This window comes from Amblyomma maculatum, chromosome 9 (genome assembly GCF_055883805.1).
Source record: "Amblyomma maculatum isolate TAMU_Amacu chromosome 9, ASM5588380v1, whole genome shotgun sequence".
Lineage (NCBI taxonomy): Eukaryota > Metazoa > Arthropoda > Arachnida > Ixodida > Ixodidae > Amblyomma > Amblyomma maculatum.
Window position 1 is genome coordinate 59,905,395 of NC_139352.1, and position 19,384 is coordinate 59,924,778.

At 49.2% G+C, this 19,384-nt stretch overlaps 1 protein-coding gene across 2 annotated transcripts in view; it reads left to right on the forward strand.

Annotated features, from left to right (window-relative positions):
* The window catches only part of mib1 (E3 ubiquitin-protein ligase mind bomb 1), a 508,315-nt gene that overhangs the window by 390,092 nt on the left and 98,839 nt on the right, over positions 1–19,384 (forward strand). The window lies entirely within an intron of this gene.

Here is a 19,384-nt window from a genome sequence, read left to right on the forward strand (position 1 = left end):
TGAAGCGCATGCCCTCTTGCTGTAGCTCCTGTTCTACCGACTTGCATATACGTCGTCCTCTGATGTACTCGCAATATGTCTCTCGTATGCGGAGATGCGCGTGGTGCCATTTCTTCATATCTGGACAACTCTGTGAATACTGCGCAACTAGAAAATGCTGCCCACATTACGGATAATTTTTCGCTTTTTTTTTATTTTTCATTCTGCATTTTTCTCTTTTCCTTCGGAGGATGTCTCATCTACTCCTGGGTAGACTTAGCAGAGGTCAGTATGGACCACGCTCTGTCTAACCAGGGACTCTAAGCTGGTTATCGATTGCGATAACTAACTTCAGTTACGAACCTCGCACAAAGGCTTTGGCGGCGCACGCGCGCATACTCATCATCATTAACATCCACGCGTACCGTACGGGATTAACTCGCGTTTGTTTGCAAGCCCCTGCTCCTGGATTCCTTTCTCTTACCCTGTGTCATTTTTCTTTCCATGGCGTGTTACCCGTTATTCAAGTTAAAACCGAGCCATTTTACCTTTCAGCTTCGTTTATCCACCGGAACCTGCGCTTAGCTTGCCTTAATTTCCAACTAGAGTGTCCATTACCTTGCTTAACTTTCAGCGACAGCGTCCTGGCACCCGCGAGCGAAGTGGGCGTGTACTCAGCTTCTTTAGCGGCCGCCGATGAAGAGCTCTTCGCGTTATATGCCCTGCCCGTTTCTATTATGTCTAAGCGTAAATAGTGCATCGTTCGTCAATGCTGCTGGGTGACTGGAGCTCAGTCAAGCTGCAATAAAAGCAGATTTTTCTCCTGTCACCTTTTTTTCGCTGTACTTTGTATGCGAAAATAAACTCGTTGATTGATTGATTGATTGATTGATTGATTGATTGATTGATTGAATGATTGATTGATCGATCGATTGATTGATTGATTGATTGATTGATTGTCTTTTTTTTCGTCGCCTGGAGACGTCAATGACTCGTGTTCCTTTCCTAGCCCTAGCGCTCTCGCTGTCTTCCTGCCGTCCCTCTTCTAGTTCTGCACATTCGACGCCGGGCTTCGTGATTCGCGGTATCGTGACTCCCAGCGGCCGTGCCTACGCTCAGTAAAGTAGAACTCCTTAGATTTCACTGTCGGGGATCGCCGACGCTGTCCATCAGCAGCTTACCGCCAACGTTGCTGTTCCGAATAGAGCGGCATAACACGATGGGGAAACCTCTCTGGCGCAGTAACGGGGGAAGCGAGCCATCCAGACTCCGACGACTCGGAGCCTTGTTTGTGGAGGAGCGGAGTGAGCGTTCGAACTTCTTCATATCCCTGCCCTGATCTGATTGGGTCGAGGGGGGGCATCGGCTTCTCCCTCCAAGTTCGACGTCCGTGCGAGGAGTTAGTGGCGGGTAATGCAGGTGTAGCGGCAAAAATCGAACGTATTTCGACCCCTTTTATCTCTTTCCTCCGCCCAATCCCTTCCCTGAGCGGGAGGCAGGGCCAGCGGCATCTGCGGCGGCTCCGCAGAGGTTATTGTGACGTTTCCGGACGCTCGGCTTTTGCTTCCGGTTGACCGCCGCCCAGCTTGCCCCGAATGCTGGAGCCGTGTTCCTCCAATAACCGAGCACTCTCGTCTCTTCTTTCCTTCTTCTCTCTCTCTCACGCCATTCCGCTCTGTTCTCCGCGTTCCTGCTGTCGGTTATTGATCTTTTTGCTTGTTCGGCTCGTATGAGTTTGTCTCGGGGGTAGTAATACCGTTTTTATCATCAGTATTTACTTTTCGCCGTCGCTATTCTCAGCCATTCCGAGGCTTTTACCTCTGTTATTTGTCGTCCGCCCGCGCGGCTGTGGCATTGTTCCTCGCTCGCTCGGAGTCGTTTCGTAATCGGGTTGGCGTGCTCTGCGCGGCCCCTTCTACAACGCATCCCGTTCCGGCCGTGTAGTTTACCGTGTTGCCGTGTGTGTATGTGTGTGTGTTTCCCGCGCTGCTCCTGCTGCGTCGTTTATCGCTCTCTTAATCTTCGGTGCCCTCTGTCGGAACGCGTCGATTTTCCGTTTCTCTCGCTGATATTTTTTTTTCTCTCTCTCTTCTTTTCTTTCTTTACCGCTGACCACTTTTCGTTGCTTTGTCTTGTACGCTCCTGCACATCAAAGGGCATTTGGCTGCCCGCTGTCTTGATTTCGGCTTTGATATCATCGGGACGTGCGTTCTATTCGTTTTAGCTTCTCTGAGCTAGCTTTTGTTTCCTGGGACTGGAACTTGAACTCTACTTTTGTGTTCGATGCTTTCTCACTTTTCTTTTTGATGTATATCTCGTTGGTTCTTTTCCTAACTCTTTTGTTGTTTTTGTTTGTTTCCTACACAAATCTGCTTCGTGCGTCAGAATCTGCTTCATATCTTGTTGTTGTTAAGTTTAAAAGCAGTTTTGTTGTTATTGTTGTGTCTTTACTTTCACCGTTTCGCATTTATATCAGTGTTGTTTCATTAACAAGATTTGCGACGTTACCAGCACCTTTCTCATTCAAAAATGTAAAAAAAAAACGATTCAAATGCATTTCATCGTGAAAGGGAAGGGTGTGACTGTTGAACAAGGTAGCAGGGCAGAGGAGAAGGATGCAGTGACACTGGTGCCAAAGAAGCGCACGGCTGACCGGCCATGCCAGCGTTTTATGCAGCCGCACATTGGTGTGAGAAACCGGCCGAACGTGTCATTAAGGCTGACGAAAAACCTGTCGAAGCTACCGTCTAGCTACATGGACTCAACAGAGTCGGGTCGAGTTAGCCTGTCGAGTAAAAAAAAAAAAAAAAAAAGAAAAAAAAAACAGTTGTTGAGTTCGTGTATGCGCAGTCGGGTCGAGTGAAGTAGGCGGCGGAGCGAGTCGAGTCAGCCTGCAGGGGTCAGGTTAACTCGCTTGACCCGCTTGTCTAAAAGCATGTAGACGCTTTCGAGTCTGGGAGTCGAGTTACGAGGAAAATCAAAAAGCTTCCGGCGTGGCTAGGAGCATTAGCGAAATTTAATACTTTCTATCCCTCATCAACGATAAAAATTATTAACTGAAGCTCTCGATAGCAAAAGGCAGCAGATTCAGACACAACTGCAGAAGCTTGCACACTATGTGCAAACTGGTATACTTATCCGCCGCTATTATACTTACTCGACGCTGACTCGACCCGATGCTATCGAGTCCATGTATACAGGGCTTATACCCGGCTAAAAATGTCGGCTCTGCGAGGCGTCTAATATTCCTTTTAACTTATCACTAATCAGTTTTAGGGGCACATCTTTATGTTACTGCTTGTTTTGTAACCCGAATATGCAAACCGTTACTGTCACAGTGGGGCGTAGGCTGGAGGGTTGTGAGCATTTATTCCAACGGCTGTGAAACAAATAATTTGTTATGTTATTTTGTTATGTCATACTGCGCCCTACTGTCAATGTCGATATATCCCTAATGAAAAAAATCTTATGAGTCACAATAACCTCATACAAATTCTCATACTAAACTCGTACAAGTATCATATTATCTCGTACAATTCTCATTCAACCTATGAGAACTATATGAGATTGAATGCAATTTCTGCGTGTTTAGTCTAAAAAATCTGTATGAGGTTATTGTGACTCATACGGCTTTTTTTCACTAAGGTAGACCCGGAGAGTTCTTCGAAATAAATCACTTCAAGTGGCAGTAACGTCCGTACGCGAAGCCATTCGGCGCAGATGCGGCGGCGTGGATCAACGGATCATTTTTCTCTTTCCGATGCAAAGCGTTCTGTACCCGTGAAAATATTATTTCTTGCCGAGTCGTTGGAGGGAATTGCACGGATTTGCAAAAAAGAGGGGACCCAGGGTGCCATTGTCTCCCCTCTCCGCCGCCACCGACAGTGTCTTACTTCACCGCGGAAGCCCGTTCGCATCTGCTTGTCGATGTCGTGACCCTGTCCCATCGCGCGCCCGTGCTCTCTCCGAGTCGAACACTATGTTACAGCCAGCTACTGCAAGGCTGCCTAAGCGTCGTCGATCACGAATCTCGGCGTAAAGGAAGGAAGGAAGAGGCGGCTCGTAATGATCAAATTGCAAAGAAATGACTGATAAACGGTTCCACTTAGCGTTTCGCATCGTGGGGTGCTTTTTGGTGCGATTTTCTCGATGAGCGTTTCTGTAGGAACAAGTGCTTTGGTGCTTCCGTGGTTGAAGGTGGAAAAAAAAAAACTATTTAAAGCAGTGACGCTAGCGATTTCTTCCTCTGCTGCGCGCCTTTTTTTCGTTGTTTTTTTTTTTTTCTCCGCCTTGTGGAACTCGAAGGAAATAAGCTCTCTCAGAAATTCGTGGCGTGACGGGATGAAGGAGTGCATTTATTATGTCTATGTTTCATCGGTGCCGCTCAGGTCGATGAAATACTTTACTTTTGTTGATCGTCATTTGGACGGGCAATCACCCTAGCGTGAGGCCCGCATGAAAGCTCATGTGGCTTACTCTGAAAACGCTAATAACCTAGCTAGTGAGTGGTTATGTACTAACGTGTGGGCGTATGAGCTGTAAGTATTGGTTAATTAAATGAAAAGAGGCGTGAATAGTTTCAGAAAATTTCTTTATGAACTTGCAAGTTTCTCCTGACTACTGGTCTTTGAAGCCGATTTGGTTTCGACGCTCTCACGGTTCTTGCATTGATGTCACCGTCTCTGTTCTTCGTCGCGTTTCCTTAGGGATTGTCTAATGTAAGTTTGCTCACCGCGGTGGAACCGAACGCCCACGTAACCTTGCTCCTCTTTTTCTTTTTCTTCTCTCGTTTGCAGGTGAGTGTTTCTGCGGTTCACGCCGCTGAGTTTGGAACGACGCTCTGGGCACATCTATCATCCGGACGGGTCTTGCCGAACGAGTCGCTCTCGCAGCAGGTGTCGTTTTTCCTTTCTCGGCCGGCCCGGTGAGTAGTTCCTTGTTCCTTGCGCCTGCGGAGTAATTATGCTGCGTCAACTATTCACACCGGATTGCTGCCTTATTCATTTCGGACGTAACAGGACAATAACTTTTCAATCGTCGAAATAACTTCTCTTCGATGAAGACCCAGCTCCAGTGATGGATGCTTTTGGAGCACTGCACTGTCCTTCGCTAACCTTCGCTGACCTCCACTACCTAAGACAGAAGAGACTATACCGTGAATCGGTTCGGGAGGTTAATCACACTAAGTTTTAAACCAAATCGCTTAGCTATGCGGGGCCTCGCAACGTTTCTCTTCTTCCTCACCGCCATTAATTTTAGGCGGCGTTCGAGCAGTTCGTTTGAATGCCGCAGGTAGCGCGAAAGTCAGCTAACCTTGGGAAATTTGGTTTACCTCTATGACCTCCTAGGACATTATCAAGTGTTCTATGCACAACTTTTAGTCGGGGGGACCATGCAAGTTTTTTGTGGCAAATAAAAATTTATTTATTTATTTATTTATTTATTTATTTATTTATTTATTTATTTATTTATTTATTTATTTATTTATTTATTTATTTATTTATTTATTTATTTATTTATTTATTTATTTATTTATCTGCAAGGTGCGAGCGTCCTAAACTGCGCGTGTGGCAGCCGAGCTGTTTTCCTGCGCTTCACGATGTTATACATCCCAGACTTTAGCAGTCATACGCACCCTCAAAGAGGAAATGAAGGAAAATACGCGAAGCCTTCAATATGTTCTTGGATTTCCGAAGGCCACTGATTAAATGTGCACGTCAATGAAAAGCTGAATTTCGGCAGCACAACTCCGCATCTTCGCCCTGATTACTAGCAGCACCAACTGCGTAGCATACGCTTTCCATCGTTGCCTTGCTCGATGGACCAGCGCCAGTTTTTTTTTTCTCTCCCCCCCCCCCCCCCCCCCCCCCCCCGCTATATAAGTGCACAGAGAGATTGTGGGCTGGTCAAAGTACCGGACTCTGATTCGTAATTCTCGTGGATAGTATCTCAATTACCTCGTATGATCAAAGAACTCAGATGTTTGCTTCAGTTCGCGTCGCCATTGTTTTGCCTAACCCCAGCATTGGACCGGCATCATGTACTATCAACGTCCGCCAACTCGGCGGTCTCCACCGTCAGCACGACTTCCTCCGCCGCTGCACTGCCGTTTTTCCAGGGCGTCCGCGACAAGTGCCTTGTTCTCGACATGTCGTCGCTTCCTTTCTTTTTGCCCTCGTTTTCGCTTCTCCCGATTTATGGCCTCCCAGATAGCGTCCCCCTGTTGCTCCCTTCTCCGCGTTTTATTTGTGTGCTCTGCTCTTACCCGCACTCTTAAAAAACACTGACGCTAGCGACAAGCTCCCTACATGTGCACCCACTGCCTATAGGTCGGTCGCAAAAAGAAAATAAACAAAGGAACTTAAAGTCCGGAACACAAGAAATGAGTGGAGAGCCGGAAATGGTGTAGTTGGAATGGGGGAGTCAGAGTCGTGTACATGGAGCTCGCCGTCCAGACACCATCAACTTTTCTAATGCAACCCTTGGGCTTTCTTTGCTTTCGCCCCTTCGTCTTTCGTTCGACTGGATATCTTTTCTTCGGCCTCTCGTGTATTGCCTCATTACCTCTTTCTTTTCTCTTTCAGTGCCCTTTTTTCTCAATTCGTCCGTGGTAGAAATGAAACGGCGGCCTGGCAGCGAGTGTAATAAGAATTGCTGTATTGCAGTTCGTGCGGCAGTGGCTCTTCTGGACCACTCTGGCAGCAAGTAAATTTCCCCCCTTTTAACGCCCATGATAGCTCCCTGCGGTGTTTTCTTTTTCCCTCTGGCTGTTCCCGTGTTCACTGGGCGTCGCAGCTATCTCTTTTTTGTTTTTGTTTTTCGGGACGCTATAAAAACCGTCCCGACGACAGTATCTCTTGGTAGGCGAGCGTTCTCGCGACCGTTTTCCGCTATGAGAACAAAGTGACCGTGCTGGGTTTTTTTTTTTTTTCTTTTTTCTACGCTTGCTTGCTACACGCACTCGATACCGCTTGTTCCAATTCATTACTTTTTCTCGACTTTTTGTTCGTACCCCCCCCCCTTTTTTTTTTTTTTTTACGGTTCCCATTTAACGGCAGTTGTTGAAATGTCTGAGCTGGATAGCGTCGTGTCTTTTTCTTGCTTTGCTCCTTTGCCTCTTTCTAAACCCGCCTCGAAGCCGGGAGACGTCTTAATGTCTGGTTGTATACGTCCTTCGCTCGTGACGTACGTGACATACGTGGCGCGAGAACTAGTACAGTACTGTCCGGTTTTGTTAGGTCCCTCTAAGACCCGGCCTCTTATATCTCTATATGGTTGAGAGATTTGGCTCGTTTTTATTCTCGAACAGGGACGTTGAATGTCACGGAGGTGGGCACATTTTCAAAGCATTTCGGGTCGATGTGGTAAGCCGTGTTTTGCGTTTACGGCTGGTTGGTTTTCCGCCTTGGACAGTAGTGACAAAAAATACTTGCACCCATCAAGACGTATTACTTGCGATGGTATTGCCCGCGCGCGGGCGTAGAAGTGATTCTCAGATTTTACTCTATTCCCGTTTACACAGTCTGACAAAAGTTTATGCAACGTGACTTTGGCGGCAAAAGCAATGCATTCATAGATATATTTGCTTAAGTACATAGCCTGAGGTTTCAGCGATGCTTCGCGTAATTTATCCACTCGGGATTGGGCTAAACGTAACTTTTCCGGGTTGCGTGCGGAGGCTGAACGAGGTTTCTTTGTTTTTCCTTCATATCACAGTCGAAATTTTTCGGACCACGGCTGTGCTAGTTATTGCCCAGCCCTGCATTCAGGCATCGTGCGGTTGGAGAACGACACCACGTGCTCCGTAACGCCACCGTCCGTAGCCACCTTCTTTGCGCATGCCTGTTTTGTCTTTACCTCGGTAACGTGCCGTCAGTCCTACTTTTTGCACAAGTTAGGCTGTAGTTGAGTGATTTTTCGTTTTTCTTTGTCCTGGTATGAGAGCTTTAGAAGTACTATTTCTGATCAGGATGAATGTATGGTCGCATCCGCTTGTGTTTCGTGCCATTTTGGTGCATTCTTTCTTTCCTCCCTCCTCTTTCACTTCCTTCGCTACAGAGCGGAGCCCATCCTGTCACTTTTAATCACTGCTTCTGTAACCCGTTTGCTTTTCTAACTTTTCATGTTTTCTTATTCTTTAATTTCTTTTCATAGCCTCGATTTCGCAGTTGCCTGGAACCGCGTACCGTCCTTCCTCTCTCATGGTGACGCGGAAAAAAGGTGAAAGTGCTGAGGTATATTACGAAAATATCAAAAACTTGTTTGGGTCGTGCACCCCTGGCGTGTGTGTGTGTGTGTGTGTGTGTGTGTGTGTGTGTGTGTGTGTGTGTGTGTGTGTGTGTGTGTGTGTGTGTGTGTGTGTGTGTGTGTGTGTGTGTGTGTGTGTGTGTGCGTGCGTGCGTGCGTGCGTGCGTGCGTGTGTGTGTGTGTGTGTGTGTGTGTGTGTGTGTGTGTGTGTGTGTGTGTGTGTGTGTGTGTGTGTGTGTGTGTGTGTGTGTGTGTGTGTGTGTGTGTGTGTGTGTGTTGGGAAGGGGGTCTTCGACGCCATGTGCACAAGATGTGATAACAATAAAAATAATAATTAATCGGTTCACAGGGAGAGAGAGGAGCAGTATCTATCGCACTTGTTTCTGTGGACACCTGAAGCTCGCCTTAAGGGATGAGAGGAAGTTCGAAGTGAAAGTGGTAAGAGAGAAAAAGGAACCGTAGTGAAGGGCTGCGGAGTAATCTCGACCACCTGGGGATCTTTAACGTGCGCTGACATCGCACAGCACACGGACGCCTCTTCGTTTCGTCTCCATCGAAACGCAGCCGCCGCGGTCGGGATCGAACCCGGGTACTGCGGCACAGTGGTCGGGCGTCTTACCACTGCACCACCGCGGCGGGTGCACAAGATGTGCAAAGCCACTAAATGGTTACGCCGCCTTCCACCGTTGCGCCTGCGGAGGAATCGCTTCAAAAACGAAAGTAGCTGTTTTCTAGACGTATACGATTTTCAGTGCGCCGTGCACACGAGCACAAGCGAAAGGAACGACTACAAAACGTCTCAAAAAAGGAGAGTCGCCTCCATTGCTCTTTCCGTTCACTTGCACACTGCCTAAAGTGGCTATATTTTCACCGTCTAGCCCGTTTTATTGTTTTACGAAATGCCCTGCGTTGCTCGCACAGCTGGCACGCTTTGACACGCATCGCGTACAGTGTGTTGTCGTCCTATTCACCGACGTCGACCGATGTGCTAGCGTGCGGTGCTCGCCAGCACAGCCTGGCCGAAGCTGCGCTTAAACGATTGGAGGAAACCTCCTTTGTAGACCGCTCGTACTGAGCCGTCTTTAAGTGTGGCAATATCTCGCCCAGCGACGCCCGCTGCGGCAAACTCTAATGCACCGCTTCAAGCCGGGGCTCCTTAGCCTGTTGTAAGCGAGCTAATCCTGTTAAGCCTGTTTCGCTGCATTAGTGTCCTTTCTCCGGCAATGCTTCGAGGCGATGTGGAGGCGTGCTGATTGGATTTCAAAGCGTTGGTCGACTTTGCACCGTGTTCAACACGGGGATTAACGGTTGAGCTCAGGTTCTTCTCCTTTGCGTTAGTCTTGCTTCGCTATTCCTAGCCGGTAAAGCTTAATGGGCGCTGCACGTTGCGTTTATTTCTTTATTTTACGTAGACAGCCTTGTACTGGCGTTCGGTTGAAGTGTCGGGCAGCACGCGTTGAGGGCTGTTTTAAGAGCGATGTGTGTATGCGGGAGTGGCATTAATTGATTTTGCAGAATGCGCAGAGCGCTTAAAACGGCGCATTGATATCGCTCGCTGGGTTATTCTTGCTTTTATCGGCTTGCTTCTTTACTGCCTCCGTCACATTGTCCTTCTGTTTTCATTGGCCGTCGCGTACCCCGTTCGCGGTATACCGGTCACCACGGGTGAAGCTACCGGAAGCGTCGGATACTCGGAACTAGTTTATCTTACCGGTTATGAAACTGGCGACACCTTCGCTTATCGTGGTCCAGTCATTCTCTCCTCTTGGCGAGGCCTCTATGTCTCGATCATGCCGACACTAGCTTCAAAATGTGAGTCATAGGCCGGTCAAGGGGGCTATGCTTCTCTTGGCCGGTTGGTTTATTTTTAAGTATACAACGGGTCCCAAGGCGACTCACGCTATCAGAGACGCCGTTAAGGAGGACTACGGAAATTTGGACCACGTGAGGTTTTGTAACGTGCACTGGCATCGCACAGTACACGGGTGCCTTAAGGTGTTTACCGCCCCCATCGAAAAGCGGCCGCCGCGGCCGGGATTCGATCCCGCGTCCCTGCAATCAGTAATCGAGCGCTCTAACCACTGAGCCGCCGGGGCGGAGACTTGGCGGGTTCAACCCTCGTAGATAGGATATTATTAAATATGACTAACCAGCAGCTCATAGCACTAATTAGGTGGCGCTTGCAGAAAGTGCTTGCATCTTTAAAAATGTGTTCAGAAACTGCTGCGTTGGAATAAATTTGTGCATGGTTTGGTTTTCCTGGCCAAACCCGGATTTGTATTCGTTGCCTACCCTACCGTGGGAAAACAAATGTGGAAGGTATCGCGCCGCAATAGGTGTCGCTATTTGCGTGGCCCGTGTGGTCTGGACGAGGCGTGCATCCCCTTCAGTTGAGCATTTCCTACGTGTGACTTTATCACGAGTTTCGGAGGCCGCGGTCGAAGGCTCGGCTGTTTACGTTTTCTCTGGGTAGATGGCAGCACGTGGCCGTCCTCTGCGCATGCGCCTATTTGTCATAGCAGTCGCCCTGTGAACTGCGCGAGCGATTGTTTCAGGATTGTCGAAGCAGAATTTGTGCGCCTCGCTAAGGGCCTCTTATTTTGGCGTCCCTTGTGTAGGTGTGCTTTGCGAGCGTCTGAAAGGAACCTATTGGCTGAACGTGTAGCCAGTTTATGGCGGCGCGAGCATATTGATCGGTGTGGTAATGATAGTAAGACTTTTTTTTGTATAGGAATATAGCGTGTTAGCTGAGAGTCGACGCGGAGTTCGAAATCCTGTGGACGGATAGTCACGCTTTCTGTATTTCTGCTCTGCAGGCAGAATTCAGCGAACAAGTTTTCGACAGTTTCATGGCAGCGGCTTAAATTCACACATTGCTGTGAACTACACCAGCAGCAGCAACGCCGACAGAACAGCATATTTCTTTAGCCATCCGCAGTTCGCCTTGCAGCACAATATTACCACTACGTGATCTTTAGTGGACACTAAGGACGCTTCTCGATAGGTTATCGCACTCCGATAACAGGGAGACTGCGCTGCCCCGGCTGTAGTATTTTAGAACACTATAGGCCGGTTGCTGAGCTCGTTACGAGGGACAACGCCAACGGCGACGATGACGCGAAAGGCAAGAACGGGCACCAAAGAGCTACGCTCCAAAAAAAGGCTAATACGGGATACCGCCATCATCGACCATTTTCGCTAACGAACGCCCCTGACGGCGAAACTGTTCCTTCGCACATCTCTAATGCCTGTCTATATCGCCGTACACATCCTTTGTGCTGATGTGCCAATCGTGGCAGCTAGTCCATATAGTACACAGAAGTAGGCCGAATGATGCTAACGCACTGAAAGTGAGCCAGTTCATTTGTCTATTCATTGCAGTAGAGGAAATTGGCATGGGCAGGTTATGCGCAAGCGGCCGGTACACCCTATTGAGAGTGAATGTAGACTGTTGTTGTTGTTGTGGCTGTAGGAAGAAAGAAAAGAAAATGCACGGGCCTGCTACTGGCTCTGTAGCTGAGCCACCTCCGCTGTCTCGTGCGGATAGAAGAGAAAATAGGCAAGAAAGAAAAGAAGGGGGAGAGAAAGACGTGCGCCGCAACAACAGCCGTCGTCCACCACCACCGAAGCGGTGGCGGGTGCAATGACGGCCTGCAACAGATAAAAATCGGTGGCTGGCTAGCCCCCGACGCAAGCGGCTTTGACCTACCATCCCAGCCCCGTAAGGCCAGGAACTGTCACCCTTCTCGTGAATGTAGACTGTCACCAGGGAGAATGAAACCTATGGAGGCCGGCGCAGAGTCAGTTCGGAAAATTTGTTGGTGTAAGCATGGCGGTAACCGTTGCCTCGGTTGGCTTTTGATGAAGAGAAAGGTGCAGTACATGCTTTACTTAAGGGTGTGCGTTTCAGTCGCGCTGTAGGGGAAGAGAGGGAGTGTCCAGTCGAGGAAGACGGAGCAGAAAGCGGTGCTGTAATAGAGGAGCTCCGAATTAATTTCGCCCACCTGTACCCTTAGCCAAGATTCCAAAACAGCGCCACTGTGATTTCAATGGAGCGACAGGAAAAGAGGCGATCATTTCAATGGGGAACAGATGATCCGTGTAGGATGTTGTGCAACGCACTTGTAGCTGGGAGGGAGCGAACGGACACAGGAGAAGAGCAATAATAAAAAAGGGGGGGGGGGGGGGGGGGGGGGTATTTAATAAGATTTTGGTTTCATTTGGTCTAGTGCATGGTGTTTAATGTTCTATATTACCTCAAGCTATGAGGGCCGACGTTAGTGAAGGGCTGCAGATAATTTCGACCACCGGGTTCTTTAATTTGACCACCTGGGGATCTTTTCAGCGCACGTTAAAGATCCCCAGGTGGTCGAAATTACTCCGTAGCCCTCCACTACGGCTCCTCTTTCTCTCTGTCCACTTTCACTCCCACCTTCCTCCCTTCCCTTACGGCGCGGTTCAGGTGTCCACAGAAACAAGTGTGACAGATACTGCGCCTTTCCCTCCCTGTGAACCAACCAACCAACTTACATCACACAGTACTCGGATGTCTTGCTTTTCGCCTGCATTGAAACGCGGCCGCCGTGGCTGAGATCGAACCCTGGTCGCCTGGACTGAAAGGAAGTGGACAGGACAGCGATAAAGTGCGATGTTGTAGGTAGGAGTAGACCATTATGGAGAGTTCTCCACTACACTTGTAACTTTCTTCTTGCAGCGAGCTTGGTTTTATTGTTGACGCCATGGGGTTGATGATGCCGAGCTGTCTGTTCTAAGCATTAGCGCGTAATTATGTGCGAGATCCCAGCGTTTCTCTTCCTCTCTTGTATGATGTGCTTCAAGGTCGACTGGCCACGTGCCGAATATTCCTTCCCGCGCCGTCCTTTCTGAGTAACGACCCACTCCCTTGGGGGCGCGCCTGCTTTCCTCTCACGAGAAACTGCGAACATTTCCATCAGAATCACCTCGCCGGCCACGCTCGAAGCTTTTTTTTTTTCTCTCGTTTTTCCTTTTTACCTTCCTCTTGTCCATGAGAGGTTCCTTTTTTTTTTTTACATTTCCTTCTTATTCTGATTTATCTCTCGAACCGCATAAATCACGCCCAGGCAAGGCATGTTCGCGTGAGCGCCGAAGATTACGGAACGTCACACCAGTCACAGTTCTTCGAAAGAGCAGAGAAAACTTTTCTTTGACGACCGAAGAGGCAGGCTTAATGAACCCGTAGCGCGCAGTCACTTTGGGACTCTCTCTTTCTGAACCATGGGCTTTGTTCACTCGGCTTGAGAAAACTGACGCTGAAACAAAACAAAAACAAAAATGCTATACCTCGGAATAAGGGAAAGCAGTGCGCAGTCTTTGCGACGGCGCTTCATTTAGGGAAGAGAGGAACCGCCTTGGGGAGGCGGTTCGGAGTCGATAAACAGCTGGCGTATTCCTGAAGCGCCTGTTCCTGCGCACTTATTTTTCCTTTCTCCCGGGCGCTGCTAATCGCTTGTTTGTTTGCATTTCTCGGGCGCACCTCGCTGACTCGCACTTCGGATTAAGAAGTTCGTCTTCACTCGGTGCGACGAACTCTCGCCGCTTCGTTCGGCACGAGGCATAACTTGGGTGTAAAGGGGCGTTGGGAGGAGTGCCTGAAAAAAAAGGGAAGGAGTGAGGGTTAAAAATGGAAATGGGGGGGGGGGGGGGGGAGGGGGGCGTAAAGGGCAGCGTGGGAAGCCCATTAGAAAGCGGATTATAATCGCGCGCCTCGAAATAATGCCTGCGTCCCGTTTCTGGTGTTCCTTTGGCGTCTCTAGTTAAGCTTCATTAGCATCGCGCCTTCTCCGATTTCACGCGTGCTTAGCTTTTGTTATCGCTTACACAGTCACGGTTCGCGCGAATGCTGCAGCTGCCGCGAAGGCGATTTTTTCCGCACCCTACACGGGCCGCTGTCACCAGGGTGGCTTACTTCGTTCCAAGAAGGCCGCATTGTAATCATCCCAACTCATGTGTGAGCTGTCTCGTGGAAGGGCACAGCCTTTTCCTGGCAGTCTCTATGTAAGTGGATAACAGAGTCCTTGCTTCTTATAAAAGGCAAAGCTACGTCGGTCTGCTTGATACGCTTAAGCTTAATTACGCGACATTCACGCGTCCGCCTCGGTTCGGTGGCTTTCCGAAAGTTCGGTCCGACGTTTTGTAACAAATTATGTAGCGCTCATGTGTACATTTACGGAAGACCAGCATCGTCCGAGAATATAAAATGCGACCCGCAAAGTGCCATACGTGGGGAAAAAGATGGGGAAGACGGGCATGGTGTTTAGCGCTTGTGTAGCAAAGGCCTCCGTGTCCTGTTGTCTGCATTTCAACCCTATTTCGTTTTGAGTGTTTAGGGATTAGGAACGAAGCAGGTGTGAAAGAGCAAGTGTCAATAACGATTAATGAAAAAAAAAAAAAAAAAACATTGACTTAACGCCTAAAACTTCGCCTGTAAGAGTATGATCGCCCTCTCCAGCTTCAGAAGGGAGGGAATGCGAAGAAAGGGTAGAACAGAGAGGGAAAGTTTGAGAAGGAAGAGCTGGGTGGAGAGAGACGTGAGTGACGTTATTCCTACTGCATCAGCCGTATTGATCGTCTACACTTCATTGAGAACTGAATCTGATATGTGAGTAATGTGGCATCTCTACGGAATCTAATACAAGTTGAATAGCAAAGGGGGCCATATTGAACTTGAATGAATGTTCGTACGAATATTCGCTACTTGGGGCGTACGAGCGAAGAAAGGGAATTGCTGGCGGCGGTTCATTGGTAAGGCACATCGTGTGGGAGTATTTAGAAGGCGGTTCTATCGGATAAATTTTTGATAAATTATCCCACCTCGGCCGGAGGCTCGTTTGCGGTGAAGCCGCGCAGAAACCTTGCTCTGAAGACCCTTTTGTTGCGTAGTAAGTTTGGCAGCGGTGTTAGCCTGGTTTGGCAGAAACCAGAACCGTCTGTGACGAGACTGAAGGAGCGAAAAACGCCAACGCAGATTTTTCGGTGAAAGGCAGTGGTGGCGCCATCTAGCACAATTACGAAAGCGTGCTACACTGACTTCCGCGCTTTAGAGGAGCAGCGGTTTTCCTCCGGAAGGGGGGGGGGGGGGGGGGGGGGGGGGGGTGAGAGATGGTGACTCGCAGAATGAGTCTTAAACTTGTTCACCCCAGGTATACCTTAGCCGTGGCGCTGATCGACCACGGAAATCTTCGCCATATTTTGCCGGAAGATGATTTCTGAGTGTCATCCTAGAGCCATAAGAAGTCAAATTACTGCGCCGGCACGCGAACGCGGTAGGGGAACAGGGGACGCCCTCGAATTGAATGCTTCTCAGTGAGACAGCGCGGCATGTATGTCGAACCGGGCATTTGCAGCCCTACATTTCTACACTCTTTGGCAATCGCTCTCGCTTCTCGTTCGATTGGTGGTGGTGGTGGTGGTGAAAACGTTTATTTCATATTGGGAGGTTTGACGCGGAACCTTAAGGGCTTCGGCCTTATAATACTGGGTGGAGACCCTAGTCAGGGACCCCATTGGCGATTGCCGCCGCCCGCGCACGCCGCGTTAAGGCCCTTTGGGCCTGTAGGTCGCAGCAGCCAAGCAGGGTCGCCTCCCAGTCCTCCCGGGAAGGGTTAGGGATGGGGGGAAGGGATGGGTTTTGTTGGCAGGCCCATACCATGTGGTAGGTGTCAGCCACCTCCCCACAGTACTGGCACTGTCCAGTGAATTGGGAGTCAAAATGTTTAAGTACTGCAGGGCATAACATTGTGTTAGTGAAGAGGCGCAGGAGCAGCCTCTCGTTCGCTTTTCCTAACCCTTTGCAGGGTTTAGGGTATTTGCGATGCGAGTTTTGATAAAAAAATTACAATATCTTTGAATGTGCAGGCCGGATTGGAATCGATGTCCTCAGCCGATTCGAGTCCCGAGGAAACTGCCCGGAGAGATTGCCGCTCCTGTCAAAACTGATGCTCACGGTTAGTAAGAGTCTTCTCTGGACCCGAAGCCTTCGGCTCGCTCGGGATCCCGTATTACCTCGGACGATAACCGCATAAACCACAGTGAACACTCGCAGGTCCCTGTAGCTCGGGGCGGGTTTTTCTTTTTTTTTTTTTTTTAATCAAAGCAGCACGAACTCACACTAGCGTACACACACACACAGGCGTTGCGTGGCACGAATTGAGGCGCTTATGCGAGAGAGCGTTTAAACAAAAGAAAAAGAAAGTTGGAAAAGAAAAGAACGTTGCGTGGGCACAAAGGCGGACGTTAATGCGGCGCGCGGCGTGGAAGGTTTTAATGAGATAAGACGGTCGTCGGTGCCGCGGGGAGTGTATTCTTCTCACAGTGGCTTCTCTCCCCCCCCCCCCCCCCCCCCCCCCCCCCGTCTCCCCATCCCGTTTTTGTTCCACACCGCGGAGCGATCGCAGCTCTCGTCCCTTCTCCCTCCCGTCTCTCTGTGTTCTTTAATCGCTTCTCGCCTCTGCCGCCGCCGCCGCGCTTGGCAGCAAAAAGTCTGCGCGCGCTGCTGTTCCGCATGGATGGACTGACGGATGGATGGTGCTTCCTCCCGGCGTTCTGTGTTTACCCTATATGAGTTTCCCGCAGTGCGTGAACGTGGGTGCCTGATGACTGGCGCCGTCCCGAAACTTCCGCGATCCCTCCCCTTTTTTTCCCCCCGCTGTCCGTTATCGCGGAGCCGCGCGCACTTCGTGTCGGGGCGGAAACAAAGGCCGGGATCTTTCTGGTAGTTTTTTTTTTTTTTCTTTTTCGTTTTTGCGCCTGCGCGCCATGAGCGTGACTCGAGTCATGGCGGTATTTGAGAGGGAATGCCTTGTGGTGTGGCGACGCGCGAGCGCCTCCAAGCGCACCTCTGTGGTGTCGCTGTGCGCGTTCGTGTGTACAGGGGTCACGCGATAAGCCGGCTGTTTGTGTCGCTGCTGCTTCTTGCCTGCCGTGGACGCGAGGTCCGTGGTGCTTCGAGGTTAATAAACGGTACGCTTAATTTTCAGAGAGGCGAATACAAAGCTGGCAGAGAAGGGTGAGATATTTTGATAGTTGGAGAGGGAACTTAGCAGGTGCATTCCGATGAGATGGTTTGGTCTGTGCGGCTTAAAGTCTCCCAAAGCGACTCGGAATATGAAAGACGTGGTAGTGGAGGGCTTCGGAAATTTCGACCAACTGGGGTTCTTTAACGCGCATTGTAACATCGCACAGCACATGTGCGCCTTGCTTTTCGCCTCCATCTAAAAGCTGTCGCCGCGGTCGGGATTCGATCCCTCATTCTTGGGCACATCGGTCGAGCGCCTTAATAACGGCTCCACCGCGGCGGGACAGTTCGAAGAGAATTAGCACTAATAGCCAGATGCAATTAACACCCTCCCGCTGGGGCCTTGTGCTCAGTCCCCGGGAAGCTACAATAATGCCATAAGGGCTCGTGGAGTTGTGGTTAGCCTCGAGAACCCTGTCTTACCCACAGTGGCCTTACCTTTTCCTGTTCTCGCTTCCCTCTCGGGTCGGACGGAGGCTGCTCGCAATGTGCTCGCGTCTTAGCTGGCACGGTATTTCGCTCATTGTCACTGCTTCGAATCCTCTCGCCGACGATCGTAGTAGTCACTTTTTATTTTTATTTTTTTTAGCATTTCTTGCGTAAACGTGTTGGTATCAAAGTTCTCAAGTCACCAGCTACTGTGGGAAGGGCTTTATTTAGTGTTAATCACGAAGTCTCCATCGAAGCCATACATTTGCCCCGTGTCAGAAAGTATTGTGTTATGGTACAAAGAATAATGGCGGTGTCCTTGAATTTGCGAGTTTGGAGGAGCTGCGGAAACGTATTCCGACCGCATGGCACCTTTGCCGAGCGTACAGGAGGGAACAGACGAAATACGCGGCTGATTCAGTAAGGCTGAGAATGACGTTGACTGTAACAAACATATAAGAGGAGCAAATGAAAGGAGTGGGGTTGGCTTGATAACGTCTGTTAACGACTGTGTCGAAAAAGCCGAGACTGCAAAGGAGAAGATGAAGAAGCTTGAATCCATTGGCAGGGGGGAGGGAGGGGGGAATCAACAGCTGAAAAGCTTCGAAAGCTGTTTAATGTATTTCATTAGCAGCGCGTAGTTTAATGTGCAGTTTATTACAAGCGTGTAGTCACCTATACTGTGGTGCTGAAGGCCTGAAATAATTCTAAAGGGACTCGAATATCCAACGTATGCAATATTAGTCAAGATATGTCTTATCTGCTTTTTTATTATAGCAACAATGAGCGATTTTGCTATTTTCTGTCCATATTACTAAACATAAGATTACTTAGAGTCTTTAAATTACTGCGTTAGAGCCCCAAAAGTATTTGGACATTCTTTAATTATTTTTCTCTAAAACTGCTACAAGCCCTGGATCTGATATAGTGGGAAGCTGAATGAGGTCGAAGCGTAGGCTTCTTGCACAACCGACTTGCTGTTACACGTTCTAAGCTTCAGATAACTATGTTCTACGCACCGTTACATGGATACATTAGAGAGTTTTAGCTTACCGTGATCCGCGATCCGCTACCGTGAACCGCCACCGCACGTTCCACTGCGCATGCCCAGACCCCCCTTGACGCCGATAGATGGAGCCACATACTGGATGTCGGCACACAGACCTGCCGGGTCGGGACCAATCGGCTTGAGCGCCCTGCCCACGTGCGATAGAGATTCACGGTAGCAGATCGCGGATCACGGTAAGCTAAATCTCTCTATTAACTAAGATAATGCTGAAGTCTTGGTTTTCTTTTCTTGGTTCCTTCACAATGTGGACACACAAGAGTTAATGTAGTTTACGCGCGTCTAGGTTAACTTTGGCGTTCAGATAAGTGAGCGACGCTATCGCTACATCATTTCTATGATGTACATGATTCGGCTACGTTTCGAAGATCTGCAACATTTTAGACATACTACGGCTACTGTTTAGTTCTTCGTCATCTCACTCCCTCCTCTGCTTCCTTCCCTTGCGGCGTGGGTCAGGTGTCCATCGAGAACGGCGTTTGACTACGCATTTTCTTTTCCTCACAATAGATTTTTTGTACTGTCGATCCCATATATATTGAATTATTTCTTATAATAACTATCACAAAATACCATCCTTTGAATATACCATGCCAAAGCATAGCAGC